The sequence below is a fragment of the Miniopterus natalensis genome, chromosome 6 (assembly GCF_054644295.1).
Source record: "Miniopterus natalensis isolate mMinNat1 chromosome 6, mMinNat1.hap1, whole genome shotgun sequence".
In the NCBI taxonomy this organism is placed as follows: domain Eukaryota; kingdom Metazoa; phylum Chordata; class Mammalia; order Chiroptera; family Miniopteridae; genus Miniopterus; species Miniopterus natalensis.
In genome coordinates this window covers 62,642,437-62,659,288 of record NC_142086.1, presented here as the reverse complement: position 1 = coordinate 62,659,288, position 16,852 = coordinate 62,642,437, and the positions used below count along the sequence as shown (strand labels likewise).

At 34.4% G+C, this 16,852-nt stretch overlaps 1 protein-coding gene across 1 annotated transcript in view; it reads left to right on the top strand.

Moving 5' to 3' along the window:
* Positions 1 to 16,852, top strand: part of NAALADL2 (N-acetylated alpha-linked acidic dipeptidase like 2) — a 910,351-nt gene that overhangs the window by 19,843 nt on the left and 873,656 nt on the right. The window lies entirely within an intron of this gene.

The window sequence follows — 16,852 nt, the reverse complement described above, 5'->3', positions numbered from 1 at the left end:
ACGGCCCTGGAAACTGGACTCATCCTCAGAGACCACCAGCGCAGTGTGCGTGTGTGTTTGTGTTTGGGGGGAATTGGTATCAGAGACAGAGGGAGGCATCACCGAATTCCATTTAAAGTATTTCTCTCTGTTTTAAAGTTTCAAGATCTCTTTGTTTCTTTGCTTTACTGTATTTATTATTTCATTAAACTTGAGCACAAAATCATTGTTTTTTGCCAACCATAATATTCTAAGTATTTACCACTAAGCATCAGTTGTGTCTCACAGTGGAATGAATCCCAACCAGATGTTGTTTCTTATAAACCATCTATATAACCAGCTTTTCCCTGTCCATATTTGTGTTTATTTTCCTATATCACTACCCTTCATGGATGGGAGAGATGGCAATATCATCTAGGTTTCGGTGTCCTATAATTTTCTACCTAGGACTGTGTAGATTTTTTTTTTTTTCTGACAAGCATGAATGTGGCCCAGTATAAAGGCCACAGTCTTTGGAATTAGAGGAATTTGTGTTCAAAGGCTGACACCTCTTCCAGTTAGCAGGAGGATTTTCCCTGTGTGTCTTAAAAATGTCATACCTAAATTTCCAAATGTGCAAAATGGGGCGAGGCTAATAATACTCATGTGGGTGAATGTTAATTATCTCCTACTGTTTGCCCTGCCCTGCCAGTCAACTTGAATCAGTAGATCTGGTTAGTGGTTGAGGATTGTTACTACCTTTGATCTCAGCCAGGAGGCAGAGAGGCAATAGGATTGTTGAATTTATTTTTATTTTTATTTTTTTAAATATATCTTTATTGATTCCAGAGAGAGGAAAGGAGAGGGTGAGAGAGAGACAGAAACATCAATGATGAGAGATCGAGCCAGCAACCTGGGCATGTGCCCTGACTGGGAATCAAACCCCGATCGCCTGGATCCTAGGTCGATGCTCAACCGCTGAGCCATGCCCGCCGGGCAGGATTGTTGAATTTTGAAAGCCTTCCTGGCAATCTGAGGTAATCTGCCCTAAGAAAATACTATTTTCTGCTTAATTAAGCCTCATCTACAGAGGACCTTTCATTTCTATACTCACTTTTCAGTGTCAGGAGCCATGATCACATGTTATTTTCTCCTCTGGCTAATAAGTTACCTGACCTTCATGAAGGTAATAAGTTACCTTTCCCTTCCTGTGAACTCTCATTTTATATGTCAATGGAATTCCATCTCAAAGTTGGGACATTAAATGATTTCCCATTCATGATTACTCTGTCTACTTGCCAACAAGTTGTTCTTACTGAAAAGACACTAATGTGTCTAGACATATTTAAGAGCTGTTACAAATTAAATTAATCATTAAGAGATTTTCTTACCTCATGAGAATGATAAAAGTTGCAGATTGTGTGTGTGTGGGGGGGGGGGGTATGGTAGTAATTACGTTGGGGTAAGAAAGATAAAATATATCTATTTGTTCTGGAATTCACTATTTAATTAGATGTTATTTGAAATGAAGAATGCTTTCTTGATAAGTTCGTATTTTGAGTCTAATATAAAAAACATCCTTCACAACTTGGCTCAGTGGGAATTATATACATTCTCTAAATAATGCCTCACTGAATATAACATGTTTCTAGTGAAAATTTCTTCAGGCCATTGATTCACAAATTTTAATTAACAAAGTTGAAATTAAGTTTCTTTTAAAAACACTGAATCTAGTCATGAGGATTGAGTTTGAAAATTCAGGTCACAGGTTTCCATTTATAAATGAAACATTCTCAAGTCATGTTAGGGATGAACATTTTTGACTGAAGAATTATAATGTAGTAGTTAATGAGGAATGAAAATTAAAGTGTATTTTACCAGGGTGATTTTTGTCATTGCTGTAAGTGTGAACCTAGCTAACCTATAAACAGGAGTATTTGAAAATCAATAATATTTACATAGTAATTGGAGTGAACAGTTTGATAAAATCTGTATTTTGTAGTTTTGTTTCTTAAATCCTCCTGCTACCACTCAACTTTAAATCTTTTACTTTCTTGCATTTAAACCGTATTTCTTTCTCATGGGACTCTCTTTTGCAGAGTTGCTCTGATTCTGTTCATTCCTCAAATGCTTGTTGCATGTCTGTGTCGGGCATTATATACTAAGTGTGGGATCCGAAAATGAGTGGGACAGGTGTTTTGCTTTCAAGGGTCTTCTAGTATGCTACTGAAGACCTGCATATGCATTTTCATTGTTATATTTAATTCTCAGAGCAGGTAAAATAGCTGAGAATTTTGTTAATAGAAAGCATTTATTAAATGTTTAGCCTTTTTCCCTATTGTATTGGAATGGAGCACAGGCACCATCCTTCCCTGTTTATTAGTCATTCACAATTTGATATTGACACTGTCCTTAGAATAAGACTTGGTTATATGTAAGAATATAAGACATTATCAAGGAAACAACTCAAATTTGGGAGGAGAGGCTTTTTCATAGGGATTAGGAAAAGATTTAGCTCTTTAGTTAACAGCTCATAGCAAAATAAATTCTAAGATAGAAGTAAAAAAAACAAGCTACTGATAAATTAGAAAAAGTAAAATTGAGTATCAAACATCGGGAAGGGAAGGGGATTTCAAAGTCTAAAAGCAAAGAAACATGCCATTAAGGAAAAGATGGACTGATTTGATTAAATTAAAATTTACCTGCATAAAATAATTGGAAGGGAAAGAAAATGAACTATTTGCAGAAAACAAAGTGGACAATACTGATGTTGCTGCGTATATAAAATACATTTCAGAGAAAATATTAAATTATGAATGAGATATAAGGGATGATCATAAAAATAATGAGTCTAATATTTTATATAACTTGTAAAATTTGTTTCTTTTAGTGTCATAGAAAAGTAGTTGTAGGGATTAAGTTAGAACAGAAAAGAGTAATTTATGGAAGGATTGACTAAGTTTCTAATTAATGATACAAACTGTTACATTGGAAGAATCACAGTCTGTGAAATGCCAACATAAATCAGGCACTCATTCTGCAAACATTATTTGAAGATTTAATATGTTCCAGACACCATATTAACTGCTAAAATGATAAGTATGAATGATAAAGATCTATTTCTCAAGGAATTCACAGCTCAGGAATGGAAGACTTTCCTTCCATCCCCTCCTCTCTTTTTTTGTAAGGCTAGGTCATCAGTACACATACTCGTCTGTCCCTTGGAACAAAACAAAACAAAACAAAACAAAAAACAAAACAAATTAAAAAACCCCCAGATTTATTGAGTCCTCAGAAGGAAGAGGGCCTTGTGGTAGGTGTATGGATTTTAAGATAAAAAATGAGACTGTCATTAAGGTGTTAGTCAAGGAGATAGACAGAGGAAATGGTGGTTAAGAGATACCAGAGATAGAAGTTATTCCAGAGAATACAATCTCTAGCTCTATGAAGGGAAACGCACACTGTGTTGGTACATTCTAAAAATTAACACCAAAATATTAATGCATTTTATTTGTTTAATTTCTACACTTAACAAAATTAAAAATGTCACTGCTCTTTTTAAATATAATGCTTAATGAATTAAATGATCAAATCCTTGTGATAATATCATTCCTTGTCAAAGACCCCATTCAAGTTTATTAAGGTATAAGGCGGTTTTGCCAAAAATCTGTCCTTGTGTTATTCAAAGGCTAAAATTAGACAAGTAGACAGTCTTCTTTTTTGACATAAAGGACACAATTATTACTGATAGAATGAATTGTGCACAGCAGGAGAGGAACATAATAGCCAAGACCTTTATAGCAATGAGTTATGTGCAGATTCTTTCTGTGTTTGACTGTTATTTTCATTAATATTTGCTTTTTTATTTGCTGTCATATTTCCCCCTTCTCATTTTCAGTATTCCTCTCTTTTCTTTAGTTTTACTTCCATTTTATAGTTAAGGTAATCTCTCCTGTAGTGTATTATAATGTTCTAGTTTTCTCAGTTTATTCAAGTGGTCCATTTAAATTTTACATTTAAAATTTTTTTCTAGGTATGTAAATGCCCATAAATGAGTATGATCCTTAAAATATGTTTGCGTGCTTTATAAACTTTGAAATAAACTATACATTTTGCATGTTATAGAATTGAGAAGGTTAATATTTTAATAATAGTAAATAAAAGCTCAGGTATGGATTAATTCTTATAAACAATTATGTACTTATCAAATTCAGTATTTGTTGCATTGTGTTCATTTTTCCTGTTGATCACTGGATGCTTGTTTATGCATTGAATGAAGTGGTTTTATTAATTATACTCAACTGAACTTTGGTCAACAAACCTGTTTTAAATTGGAATTAGTATCAAAGAAACTAGTTGTCTAGGGCAGGTGTTGAAGCCTCAGGGACCAGATGTCTTTTTAAAAAAAAATTGTCTTTATTGTTGAAAGTATTACAGATGTCCCAGTTTTCCCCCCATTAATCCCCTCCATCCTGCATCCACCCTCCACCCCCAGGCCTTCCCCATAGTGTTGTCTGTGGGACCAGATGTCTTTTGAGCTATTGGTCTCACAAAACATTTCCTGTGGAAATTGACCCTTACTGGCTTATAATGAGGACTGAAGTTCTATGAAAATTAAGGAGCAAAACATACAGCAAAATCATCCAAAATGTGCATACAGTCTTCAGTTATGAAATAGACACCTTACGGTCACTCTGTCATGTAACTGGAGTTTGGACCAACTGTGGTTGCCTTGATATGGCTCTGGGGCTGGACTCTCATTCAGGTGACTCCTGGCTCTGTGTTCTTTCTACATTTTTTTTTTTTTTTTGATATTTTGTTTGTAACAGGAATAAAACCACATGGCAAAGGTAGGAAGTAAGAATAAATCAAGACTCGTACTTAATGTGTGTGTTCCAGTGGAATGCTTATACAGACACCTCCATTCATTTTTAAACAGGCGCTTGCTATGGATATGCGCTGAGACTGACACCTTCAAATCACAGAACATCATGTTGAGTGAGAGCTAAGGAGCAGCGATTTGCATTAAGTTGCTGCCTAAATTGGTTAATTGGCTTTCTTCAGAACTCCCTTGTTTAAATTTTTTTTGAAATAATAACAGCTACAGCATTAAAAGACGTCCTTCTAGAGCAGGATTTTGCAAGCTCTGGTTTAGCTGTTCAGTTCTTATTATCGGGAACAAATCTGCAAGTGCCCTGGAGCAAAAATTACCCGCACATAGATTTCCTCTAGGGAAGGATTAAAACTGGCAAGTCAATGAGCTAAAGAGACTTAGCATTTTTGGTTTATAAACATTATAGGATAGGTGAATATTGTCCTGAGGAACTACACAAGTATTATTCTTTCACTGTTATCCATGAGTTTTTTCTGTGGGAACTGTTATGAAATAACTGTAGGATAAACTTGGTAAAAAAGAAAAGGGGTTTCATAGATTAATGGAGAAAAGTCATTGGCTATATCTGTGCAGGAAGAGTATGACTGGAGAAGAGGTTACTACATTTAACTGAAAAGAAAGTGGCCATTTTCCTCAATTATCAGTTCTTTAAAATATGGCTTATTTGTCATTTTGCATGTGGAAACTTTATGGTCTATTTACGATGCAAATTTTTAAATTGCCATTAATATATTTTATAAATATTTATTGGATGTGTTTTCAGAAACTTATGACTGCTTTAGAAGGGGAAATTTTATCTTGCGTTTTGAATTGTATGTTCTGATATATTTTTATTTATAGAAATGTGCAATTGTAAGATTTATGGCAATTTAAATTTAGCTTCTGGAAAACAAGACTTCTTCCCTGTACTGACAGTCTTTAACAACGTTTCTGAGAACTGAAGCATTAGAAGAATAGTACTGTCTTATGTGTTGTGAAGTCACACAAATAACTAAAGGCTGTTGAAATTAACATTTAAACTGTCTAGGGTATATATAGGAAAATGTTTATAAATCATTTGTTCAAATGGGGCGAAGAGGAGATGAGTCAGTTTTAGACATCAGATGTAATTTGGGATATCTTTTATCCCTCTAATTCCACAAAAATATAAGGCTCATCAATAATCTCATTAAAATATATTAAATGTGCATTGGAAATCAGTTGAAAAGATATTCAGTGGTAGTATTCATGGGTTATTATGAATAAATATACTTTAACATTTTGTATACATATACATAAATGCCAGGTAGTTTTTGTTTTAAATATAGTCTTTTTATCCCAGTAACATATCAGAATATACTTTTTGGCTGACCTGCACTAATAATAGTGGAAATCTGTCTTTTAAGTATTTGTGGTCTGATAAGTGTGGCTATAGCTCCTTGTGACTTTAATTTAAAAATCTCCGAGTTTGAGCTTCTGTTTAATGTTTTTATCCGTCAAATTTGAATTTTCTTTTATGTAAATTGCCACTTAATTGCTCATTTTTCTGTTGGGTTGTTTATATCTGCCTTACCAAGTTTTATACCATAGAGTTTCATTGCCTTCTTTAATTAATATTTTTCCTAAATTTATAATTTGTTTATTGAGTTTATTCATATCTTTTGCCATATAAAAGTTTTTAAAGCTTTGTATAGTCAAATATATCTGTTTTCTTTTATAATTTTATAATATATTCATATTGACCATGGTTTTTAGCTATAAGTTCAGTCTCTTCAGTAGATAGAGGTCTATACAGAGTTTCCTTGAATTAGCTTTTATAGTTGATGTCTTCTTGGGAGGTTTCCACTTTGTAAATGTTCTTCCTCTATTTCTTTTTTCAGTGTCCTGTAGTTTTCTGAGTAAAGGTCTTTTACATCTTTGGTTAAGTTTATTCCTAGGTATCTTGTTTTTTTAGTTGCAGTGGTAAATGGGCCTTTTTTTTAGTTTCTGTTTCTGAGAGTTCATTATTGGTGTATAAAAATGCCATCGATTTCTGGGTGTTAATTTTATATCCTGCTACCGTTCTGAATTCATTTATTAACTCTAGTAGTTTTTTGGTGGAGTCTTTAGGATTCTATATGTACAATATCATGTCATCTGCAAATAATGACAATTTTGTTTCCTCCTTTCCAATTTGGATACCTTTTATGTTTTCTTCCTGTCTGATGGCTGTGGCGAGGACTTCCAGTACTATGTTGAGTAAGAGTGGGGAAAGTGGACACCCCTGTCTTGTTCCTGTTCTTAGGGGAAATGGTTTTCGTTTTTGCCCGTTGAGTATGATGTTGGCTGCAGGTTCATCATATATGGCCTTTATTATGTTGAGGTATGATCCTTCTATTTTCACTTCTTAATGTTTTAAAGGTAATAGAAAATATTCTGAAATATCTGACTTATTATTTAGAAACATGCTGAAAAGACTGAAACACATAACCATAGCACAACTTTTTTATATAAGTGAGCATAGGTGTTATAGGCTGAATTGTGTCCCCTACCCTCCCCGCCGAAAAAAAAATCATGTTGAAGTCTTAACCCCTAGTACCACAGAATGTGACCTTATTTGGAAAGGAGGTCTTTAGAGAGGTGATTACATTATTGGATCCTAATCCAATATCACTGGTATCCTTTGAAGAAGAGGAAATTTTGACATAGACATGGACAGAGCTTCGGAAGACCATGTGAAGACGGAAGATCTATAAGCCATGAAGAGAGGCATCGAAGAGATTCTTCCACACATCCCTCAGAAGGAGCCAATCTTTGTTTTTTTCTTATTCTCAGATTTCTAGCCTCCACAACTATGAGGAAATAAATTTATGTTGTTTTAAGCCACTCAGCCTATGTTTTTTTTCTTGCGGCAGCCCTAGCAAACATTTAATTGGATCTAGGGTAAGTAGAAACAAATACATTCTGAAAGTCCTAGAATGTGAAAAGGAAAGCGGTTTCATGTGACTGAACAAATTACATATACAACGGAAAAGCGATCCTAGTTCTTCCATATTTTTCACTCACTCACTCACTCACTCACTCACTCACTCACTCACTCACTCGCTCGCTCGCTCGCTCACTCACTTAATTCCTCAGCATTTACTTAGTTCTTAAACATTTTGTTAGGCTCTATGGGCAAAAAACATTTATTTGGTATTGTCTATGCTCTTGAAGAAATTCTGTTAGAGATGAACCAGCCCAAACCGTCTTTGTTAATGCAAACATTTTCAAGTATATGTTGGTTATAACATCAACCTTGTATACAGAAGGCAGCACTTAAAAAAATTATGGTTTAGGTCATTACTGCTATTTTAACAATCTGATTACGTGTCTTCAGCTGATAAGGTGTCGCAAATAGAGATCCGTTCTGTAACCTAATATTATAGAGTGAGGGGGGACATTTTTTTTGTAAAAATTCTCTACCACTATCTCCATAATCTCTACTTCACTGAGTTTCACCCAAGTGCGAAAATGAAAAATTATAACCTGCCAAGCATCAGTGGCAGAGTGAAATGAAAAAATTGCCAGTTAATAACAGTGATGCCTCAAAAAAATTTCCTGGCCAATTTAACATTGCTTCATCCAAGGTCACTTCTCAGAGCTGATTATTTTTAGTAATTTGCAGATGAGACCTTTCTACCTTGGTCATGGTTAGTGAAGATCAGAAAACGCCAGAGAAGGTTTAAGACTCAAGGTTATCTGTTTTACTCAAATAAGACACAAACCACAGTTCCACTTTATTTTCTTAAAACCTAGCAGAAAACAGTTTTCAAAGAAATGAAACTTAAAGCCTGTGTTCTCTTTTATTGGAGAAAAAAAGTTATTCTAATGTAAAACACCGGGGGTAAGGGTAACAGAAGAACACTATTTAGTAAATCCTTAAATAGCATTTCATGTGGAAAAGAAATCCTCAGGTAGTTTCCTAGAATTTTAGTCTGATGATTAAAAATAAAATCATTATAGATTGTATTTTATATAACTATTATGACTGGCTATGTAGATCATTTTTAAACCTCTAGAAAACTTTGAAATTTATTTTGTCCAAGTTGAAATTACATAGTAACTAATCCTTTATAAAATAATCTTATTTTTCTTAAGCTTAAATAATTCAGTGAATATAGACATGTAAATAGAAAACTATTTTTCCAGTCACAGATAAATTTTATCGATTTTTTTTAGTATATATTTTCCACACCCGTGTATATATCTCTGGGTGTAGAGAAGAGAGAGAGGTGAGTAGAAGGGTAGATTTTTTTTAAATGAGTTCACACTGAAGATACATTCATATTTTATCTAGCAACTTGCCGTGGACATCTTCCTATGTCAGTAATTATTGGCTTACATTCTCATGTTTAATGGCTTCAGGTTGCACCCATAGAACCTGATATTGATGAGCATTTAGAATAATTAGTTTTTCACCATATAAACAGTTCTGAAATAAATAAAACTTTCTATATCAGATTATATCATAAATTTTAAAAGTAAAAATGATCGGAAGTTATAGATACCTGTGCAAAATTTGCTCTACAAAGATGGAGTTCCCAGCGATGCCACCTTGGCCTGTTTTCTTTTGGAAAGGTTTTTAAGCTTGAGTTCATTTTCTTTTTTTCTTGATTAGGGATATTTGGGTTATCTATTTCCTGTTGAGTGACATATTTCAAGGAATTTTTGTTTTATTGGTATTAAATTTATTGGTATAATCATGATATTCTCCCCTTATGCTTTAATTTGTATATAATCTGCGTGATGTCCCGTCTCTCATTTCTGACACTAGTAATTTGTGTCATTTCTCCCCTTTCCTTGATCCGACCGTCTGGGGGATTATCAATTTTACTGATTTTTTTCAAAGAACCAGCTTTTGGGTTTATTGATTTTTCTATATTGTTTGTAACACCTTCTATTTTATAGATATCTGCTTTTACCCTCATTATTTCCTCCTTTCTGTTTATTTTGGGTTTCATTTTTTCTTTTTAGTTCCTTACCTGGAAGCTTAAGTAAGATGATTTAAGGGTTTTCTTTTTTTTTCCAGTATAGGTATTTAAAGCTATACATTTTCTTCTCTACACTGTTTTAGTTGTATCCATAAATTGTGATGTAGGGTGCTTTTATTTTCAATTCAGATATTTCTTAATCATCATGATTTTTTCTTTGACCCCTGTGTTACTGAGAAGAGTGTGGAATTCTAGTATTTGGGATTCTTCAGATCTATTTCTGGTATTGATCTCTCATTTAATTTCACTATGGTGGAAAAACATACTTTATATGATAAGAATCTTTTAAATTTATTAAGATTTGTTCTCAATGACCAGAATATGGTTGATCATGATGGTTAGTCCACATGCACTTGAAAAAATTGTGGAGTGTTCAACAAAGGTTAATTGGGTCAAATCAGTGGAGAGTAGGGATGCAAACCTGCTACATACTTACTGACTTTTTCCTGTACTTATTCCATCAGTTATGAAGAAAGACATGTTGAAATTTCCAACTGTATTTTTCTACTCCTCTTTAACTTGTGTCAGGTTTTTTTTTTTTTGTTTTGTTTTTTTAATATACCTTTATTGATTTCAAAGAGAGGAAGGGAGAGGGAGAGAGAGAGAGAAACATCAATGATGAGAGAGTCATTGATCCGCTGCCTCCTGCATGCCCCCGAGTGGGGATCGAGCCCGCAACCCGGGCATGTGCCCTGACCAGGAATCGAACCCCAATCGCCTGGATCCTAGGTCAACGCTCAACCCCTGAGCCACGCCCGACTGGGCTAACTTGTGTCAGTTTTACGTGATGTTTTTAAAGATATTTTATTAAATGTGTGAACCTTTACTAATGTATGTCTTATAATGAATTAGCACCTTTATCATTGTGTAGCTCTCCTTTTTTTCTGAAATCACCCATTGCCCTCTTACCTTCTTTTCTGGTATTAATGTAGCCGTTACAACGTTCCTTTGATTAGTGTTTGCATAGTATTTCTGTTTCCGTCTTTTTACTTTTAATTCCTTTTACCTTTATATTTAAAGTAGTTTTTGTTGTTAGGTAGAATATAGCTCTTTAGTCAATCTCTCCCTTTTAATTAAGTTGCTCATTCAATTTGTAATCTATGTGATATTTCTATGTTTGGGTTTAAATTAAGTGTCATGATGCGTCTTTTCTATTTCTTCTATCTGTTGTTACTTTTCCTCTCTTCTTTCTTTTAAAGCAACGTATTTTATGATTCCTTTCTATCCTTACAATTTCCCCATTTTCACTTTTTTTGTTCCCTTTTTGTTCAGTGGTTATTCCATGTTCTACAACATAATTATTAACTTATCAGAGATCACCATCAAATAACATTAAGCTGTTTCATGTAAAAATGTGGAAGCCTTATAAAAATATACTTCCTTTTCCCCTTCTCTCATTGTTTTCTTGCTTTTATAATTTTGTCTCTCCATATGTTATAAACTTTGCAATAGTTCACTATTAATTTTGCCTTAATTACATTTTAAAGTGAATAAAGTGAGAAAACTTATATTTTGTATTTACCCAGGTATTATTTTCATAAGTCTTCATCTTTTTATGAATGCAAATTTCTGTTTATGTCATTTTTTTTCTATGTCAAGAACATCCTTTCATGTTTCTCATATGCTGGCAAAGAATTCTCTGTTTTTGTTTGTTTTGTCTTAATTATTTTACAAAAATATTACATTGGACCTGGATTTCTCAGCTGATGGTTTTGTTGTTTTCCTGTGGTTGTTAGTGTTTTGTTTCAGTTTTCTGGAGTTTCGACATTGTCTTCTGTCTTTCAGTTTCTGATGAAAAGTTGGGTATAATTCTCAGGTGTTTTTTTTAAGATAATACATCTTTGTTTTTTTAACGGCTCTCACTAAGGCCTGATCCTCTGGAGTCTCCTCTCAATGTCGCTGTTTTCTGATTTATTGCCATTCTAAATGGCAGAAATTTTTCTCCCAAGCACTGTGAGCTCTGAGAATTGTTTATTTTACTGTTTTATAGTGACTCTTTTGCTGGCCTTCTCACATAGGACAGATGAACAGCCTAACTGCTGTAGATTTTTAGAACTTTCTCTATATTGCATCTATAGCCTCTTTCTTCTTTCCCACAAATTGACACTTCCTTGGCTTCCTCAAACTCCAGTCTTTATCTCCTCAGCTCAGTGAGGCAGCCAAAGACTATCTGGCTTCCTAATTCCAAGCTACGTCTTGGAAACTGCCTCCTTGCAGCAGACTGGGGCAATCACAGGGTACCCTTCCTTGGTTTCCTTCTCTGAGAAATCACAATCCTGTGTTACCTGTTGTTCAATGTCTAAAAAGAGTGTTTTTATATATTTATTGTGGTTTTCTTGTTAAGGAGGGAGTGTGAGTCTGGTTTCTGTTACTTTATTTTTATTGAAGTGGAAGCCTACAATTTCTTTTGAACAAAAATGTCCAGTGCCAGAACATGTTTGAATCCCACTGATGTGCTGATGTCTTATATATATATATACCTCCACCTGCTTGTAGATTGCTTATTTAGCTACATACATACCACACCAATTTAATTATTTTATTCATTTAAAATTAATATATATTTTAATTATAGTTAATTTTAAGATTATAGACTTGACACATTTAGAATCTTATGTAAATTTCTAATATTCCTCAGGTATGTCTTTTTTTATTACTGGTAAGATCAGGGGGAGCCCCAAATTATGTCCTGTAGAAGTTTGAAAACCCTTGTGGTGGGTATAGGGGATGAATAAGGTGTTTTTTATCGTCAATGTTATTTTCCCTGAGCTCTTGCTCTTTATTGGGTAAGATCAGCTTAGAGATCCTCTTGTCTTGTGCTTCCCAAGTTTACTCTCTGCTCTGTTGACTCAGATGTGAAACTCAGCTTCATTTACAAAACCCACTCACAAAGGCCTATGAGATTACATTTCAGTAAATATCTGGGTTTGGAGGAACATCATTGCAGTGTAGTAATACAAACAATTTCACATAAAATGAGACATCCCTATCTTTAAAAGTTCTTTTGTTACCCCAACATCATACTTTTATTTTACCCTGTGCTTTACCCCATGCCCTGTCTTTGCCTAATTCAGTCTTACTGATGTCCTTTTTCTCTAACACTCTTTTCCTCAACTTTCGCCTCTCTACCCACCCACCTTTAAAATTTTGATCATTTCCAGTGTTTAGCGATCCCTTTGGTTATATTAGGGCCTACTCAACTAGAACCTCTTAGCCCTACTTTAATCCAGTAAGTCATCACTGACTTTTTTCTAAATTCTTGCACCCAAGGTTAAGATAAGTGACTTTTTCACCCCATTATATTTGTAAAAACAATGCTCTATATTTTTGCATTTTATATTTCTATTTTAGTGTTTAAAAATGGAAGGTGTGTATTTCCCTCAGAGATTTACGGCTGTGGTGGCGTTCCAGATGCTGCTCCCTTCACTGTGGTTTTGAGGGTGTTATACTAAGGGAAATAGGTTAGACAGAGAAAAGACAAATACTTCATGATCTCACATTTGGAATCTAAAAAACACACACACAAAGAAAACACTTTATTCATAGGAAAATATCAGATCTGTGGTTACCAGAGGTGAGGGAGGGATTTGGGAAAGGCCTTCAAAGGACACAAACGTGCACTTATACAATAAGCACTAGGGATATACTGTACAACAGGATTATAGTTTATACTGTTGCATGATATACAGGGTGGGTCAAAAGTAGGTCTACAGTTGTTCATATGGAAATAATATTATAATAATAAAAGAATTAACTCTGTTTCTCTTACCACTGTAGACCTACTTTTGCCACACCCTGTATATGAAAGTTATTTAGTAAATCCTAAGAGTTTTCATCCCTAGGAAAAAGAATTTTTGCTTTCCGTTTTTATAGTGTCTGTATGAGGTCCTAATTAAAGTTACTGCAGTAATCATTTCTCAGTACAGGGGAGAGGTAAAAGTGGGTTTAAGAGATTGATATCCAAAATATATAAGGAACTCATACAACTCAATACAAAAAAATGAACTATCCAATCGAAGAATGGGGAGAGGACATGGAAATTACTACTTTGATTATCAGTACCTAGTAACTCACTTCTCTTTGCAAACACTTCAATTTACCTGATAATTTTGCTTTACTAACTAAGACTTGTTTTCAAAAGTGCTCACAGGCCCTTTATGCATTCCCTGGAACTGATAACTCCTTTCTCATAGCTGCCCTAGGAAAACCACATCACTGAATATTTATCTTAGCATAATTCAATTGGATAATTTGAAAAGCTTACTATGAAATTATTCATTGAACAAAGATGATAAAAATTTATTTGTATACCGTTGTCTAATAAAAGTGGTTTATTTTTACATTATCATTGCTTAAAACCATGGCTATGTGTTGTTTGGAACAAGCTCTTTGATACAGTTACATTTTTGTAAAACTTCCATTAATTTTTACACAATGAAAGGATAAATTATGAAATGCATGGTTTTTACGCTTAATGGGAACAAAATTCAAACTGAAGTCATTTTTAAATGCTCTTATACACCCAAAAATAGTAATTTTTTTTTTTTTTAATTTGAAAAGAAGCACAAAGTATTGGCAAGGCTGTGGAGAAAAGGGAACCCTTGTGCACTGTTGGTGGGAATGCAGACTGGTGCAGCCACTGTGGAAAACAGTATGGAGCTACCTCAAAAAATTAAAAATGAAACTGCCTTATGACCCAGTGTTTCCTCTTCTGGGAATTTATGCTAAGAAACCCAAAACCCTGATTCAAAAGAATACATGCACCCCTATGTTCATTGCAGCATTGTTTACAATAGCCAAGATTTAGAAGCAGCCCAAGTGCCCATCAGTAGTTGAGTGGATAGAAAAGCTGTGGTGCATTTACTCAATGGAATACCACTCTGCTATAAAAAGGAGGAAAATTTTACCCTCTGTGACGGCATGGATGGACCTGGAGAGCATTATGCTAAGTGAAATAAGCCAGTCAGAGAAAGACAAGTACCGTATGACCTCACTCACTTGTGAAATTTAATGAACAAACTGAACTACCAAGTACAATAGACTCATAGGTCGAGAGCAGGCAGACAGCTGGGGGTGGAGGATGGGGGAGGGATTGAGCACAAAAGGAAAAAAAAAGAGAGAGAGAACTCATGGGCATGGACAGAGGTGTGATGACTGGGGTGGCGGGGACGGGTGGAGGTGAAAGGGCATAGACGATAAATGGTGGTGGAAAAAAAATATGTATGTATTACATCAGGAAGTGAATAAACTTGAAAACCGATTATATGAGAATATTATTTCAACTTTTAAATTATTTCTTATGTTTTTAAAAATATAGTTTTACAAATGTAGGTATTAATTGTAAGAACCTCCCTTATTATAGTGACTTTTAAGGTTAAGTTTTAAATGAATGTGGTTTTCCTGTCGTAAAATACATATGCTTTCAATGTAGATTGTGATGTTATTTTTTTCAATGTGAAGTTTATTTTTTCTTTTCTTTTCTTTAATCTTGGTAGAGAAAATAAACAAAGTTTCATACTCTGGTTAAGACTTGGATCTGTAGTTTTCTTGGGGGTGGGTGGGATGTAGCTATTTACATACCATCTGCTGGTTATCAGATGTTACGTAAGGGACTCTGTGCTAGTGAAACATTCTTTTGCCAAAATAAAACATTGTATATCCCTGTCTTTAATTTCCCTGCTTCCAAATTAATATCCTAGCAGTTTGTTTTCTTTTTTTTAGAATTATATTTACATGTTATGTTTAATTGAAAATGGTGTTGATACATGGGTTAGGATGCATTTTTCTGATAAGGTATATATAAAATGGCGCATGTTTCTGATTTTTACCTTGGATATTATTTTCTGTCTCTAAATAAGTTCTGAAAAAATAATATCTGAAGAAAAGCTAGCTAAAACTTGTAGCTTATTTTATTTTTGGTAAGTTTTGAAAAGTTTTAAATTCAAGTGGAACATTTAAAATTTTTCTTTTCTTGAGAGCATTTGAAATCTTGCTCCTGGGCATATGTTGTCAGCTTGTCTCAAATGGACTCTTATGAAAAAATAAAAATTGTCTTTTCTTTTTTGAAGAGAAGAGATTAATTTTCATTATAGGACCAATGTGGCACCAAGTGATACATGGCACCAAGCTAAATAAATGTCCTGTGATTGCTCCTTAATTGTGTCCTGACTGGGGATCAAACCTCCAGCCTTTTGACGTATGGCAGGATGCTCCAACCAAATGAGCTGCTGCCAGGGTGAGCCTGGTAAGCTTTTTAAGGAAGTAGAAGTAGCAGGCTTTACCTTATAAGTCTCTTTGTATTCTGGAGTTTTTCTAAGGCAAAGGCTCAGTTATTTGAATTCTCCAGATTCAAAACTCTGAAGCTCTGACGTTATAAATATATATTTTCATTTCTGTGAGTCAGCAAGGTATCTCTCCTCTCTGTGTGTCTATCTCTCTGTCCCTGTCTTTCTGTTTCTTTTACATGCACACACACACACACACACACTCACATTCACACACATCCCACCTATAAGACATCACATCAGACAAAAATATTAACGAGAGTTTTACTAGAGGTAATAATCATGGCTCAAATCAACATTTGAATAGTGTGCTCAATATATGGACTTTATATTAAACACGGGGATCGCATTTTCAAAGGAAATAATTTTCTCATAGGTTTTTTTGAAGCACAAATCATTCAACATTTTCGACATTAAGATCAAGGTTAGCCCTCAGCAAAGTTGGTGAAATGAGTGAAGGCATGAAAGGCTTTGTTTGGGGGGGTACGTGCTCCCTGCCTTTCTTTCATTGCCCTTTTCTTACCCTTCTATTTTCAACATCCCTTTCAAGAAAAAAAAAGCCACATACAATGGCATTCTGTATATCCCACAGAGTCCAGTGGGGTCACTGTCCTCTACTTTGTGTCCTGTCCTTTGTTCTGGGATTGATATGGTTGAATGGACTATTTTTGCCGTCATATCACATTACCCTGAACTTTGAGACAACTAACCTGGTTAGGTGATAC